The sequence below is a fragment of the Alosa pseudoharengus genome, unplaced genomic scaffold (genome assembly GCF_046254945.1).
Source record: "Alosa pseudoharengus isolate Yale_2024_CS ecotype anadromous, Long Island Sound unplaced genomic scaffold, YU_APseudo_1.1 YU_APseudo_1.1_scf_9, whole genome shotgun sequence".
Classification (NCBI taxonomy): domain Eukaryota; kingdom Metazoa; phylum Chordata; class Actinopteri; order Clupeiformes; family Clupeidae; genus Alosa; species Alosa pseudoharengus.
The window spans coordinates 6,037,558-6,039,953 of NW_027468881.1; the positions used below are offsets into that span (position 1 = coordinate 6,037,558).

Here is a 2,396-nt window from a genome sequence, read left to right on the forward strand (position 1 = left end):
GCACATGGCAGCAGGTGAAAATGAAACACAACACACATTATTCAGAATAGTAGGTTTATATAGTTATAGCTTGCATTAATATTTCTTAATTATGAAAACATGTAGGCCTAGTATGCTTGTAGCCTTCACTTGGCCTCTGTTTTACAGCTAACAAGAAAAAGGTGTCTTTGAACACTCCTGTAAGGAGTGTTTTACAGCAGAGGAGTTGGCCATCGCAAATAATAGTGGAAGGCATTCGGTCGGATTCTGGTGCTGTGGAAATGTGTAGCCTTTATGTGCAGGGTACAGTAACATGACATTCAATTCAACAAGTTTGTTAAAATGGTGATTTTAATTTATTAGGCCTATGTCCGATTTATTTTAGGCTATTCTTGCTCAGATGTTCAGCATACTGTAGGCTAGGCTAGGCGTATGTCCGATTTATTTTCGGACATACAGTATTCTTGCTCAGATGTTCAGCATCACCGATTAGATGGTAAACATGAATGTCCACGTAAGGGCATTGCTATGAGGGTGACATTAGAGACTTCTGCCTAGATCATCTGACAAAGATAACGAATTCCCTCAACTGACAATCTATATCTGAACAGCCTTGCCTTGCTTTGTTCACTGCCGACGTATTTGATTTTTGTCGTAGAGTGGGTTTTAATTCCTCATAACTTGGCATAATAATTGTGCATTCCTCATCTGTAAAATAAGGTGATCGCGTCATCATTGAAAGTGGTGACTTGCGCTGCAACCCGCCCCTTTTATGTGAACGCGCACAAACTCTAATTAGGTTAACCCCGGCTCAACAAATCAACTTCATAATCAGCGTCGTACCGATTAACACCACTTAAGATAACCAGGTTTTGCACATGTCCCTCGGCTCTGTATGCTTGCTTACATCCTAACAGACGCACCTTAGAACGAGAGTTGAGCGTGCTGATAATTGAGCTAAAAGCCCGGGCTATAAGCTTTCGTGTCAGCAGCACTATTGAGTCTGTTGGCTCTCCTTCTTCAACAGCCCACAACGGCGCCCCCCGTGTCGCGCAACTTTAATGCTTTGAATTAAATTTCGAAGCAGTCATGTGGGCGTGTGTGAAACGAAGCTTCGGACGTCACTGATCGCGTGATTATCACTAAAACAAATCAAGCTCCGATACAAAGCTTCACTCCAAATTGGTTCATGTCTTCGATACACGCTTCGAAGCAGGGGGTTCACGGGTATCACTAGTGAGTGAGTGATTTGTTTTTCTCCTGTAACAGTACATGAACATGTGTTGTTTTTTTCTCCTAAACGATTTTGTTCAGTTATTATTTAGGCAGTTCTAGTGTGTGCATAAACATGTCTGTGGATCTTCAGTGTGCATGGGGGAGGGTGACACCCTTAAAGCGCTTTCAGATATAACCTCCGGAGTACATGCGGAGGTTTGTCTAACGGAGGTCCTACCCTTCGGATGATTCAGATATGATGCTAACCTGCGGACCTAATACTGACCTTATACGGACGTATGTGTGTACCAGAATCTGGTTTGCGTTGGAGAGAGAGATAGTGTGACCTGGGGGAGGTGTGAACAGTGTTCTGGTACCTGGGGGGAGGGGTGTTAGGTGAGAATGCAGTGTGTGTTTGTGTGGTTGTGTGTAAAAGAGAGTGCAGGGGGAGGTGTGAATAGTTCTGGTATCTGGGGGGAGGGGAGTTAGGTGAGAATGCAGTGTGTGTGTGTTTGTGTAAAAAAGAGTGCAGGGGAGGTGTGACCTGAGTACACACATTTATATAATTTGTATAAGTTGTTGGGAAGGGTTTTCATATACGTTAGTGGGTCTGAGTCGAACTTCCACCTGTACAATTGTTTCAGTGACAGCGATGAAGACTGGGTCCCGCCAAGCAAAACGTCAAGAGCTGAGGATCCTGTGTCTGAGGAAGAGGAGCCGGTGGCTGAGACCATTTGCACTGCATTTCATTTTTTACCTTTATATTTATAATATTTACTATTTTTACCTTTGTTTCATTTTATAATACAAATGTTTGCTGCATTACCTTGTTTGTAATTTTTTCATGGAAATCTCAGTGTTGGAGCAAAAGTAAGAGTTCCTGGTCAGATAATGCATCTCTGGATTTATGGCACAGCCACTGCAAAGCACTCCAGGGATCACTCCATCATGAGACACAGACTGTAACCTTTCATTTGACACCAAGATCATGGTCTTTCATGGTTCTTGTATAGGAAGAGTATTAGTTTTGGGTAACCAAAGGTCCTTTTGGAGTCTCCAAATGGACACTTAGCAAAACGCATGTGTATGCCCACACAAATATGGGTCCCACACAGTCATACTTCATCCTATAGGGATCTACTTTGACATACAGATTCACAAGACCTGGTAGTGGGCCTCAGTGGTGTTTTCAAGACAATACA

At 42.9% G+C, this 2,396-nt stretch overlaps 1 long non-coding RNA gene across 1 annotated transcript; it reads left to right on the forward strand.

The window, feature by feature from the left end:
• Positions 1-1,136: 1,136 nt before the first annotated feature.
• LOC143115136 (uncharacterized) lies at positions 1,137-2,016 on the forward strand. The gene is made up of 2 exons (XR_012985055.1): positions 1,137-1,219; positions 1,839-2,016. It is a non-coding gene; the product is annotated as an uncharacterized LOC143115136 (long non-coding RNA).
• The last annotated feature ends 380 nt before the right edge of the window (positions 2,017-2,396 follow it).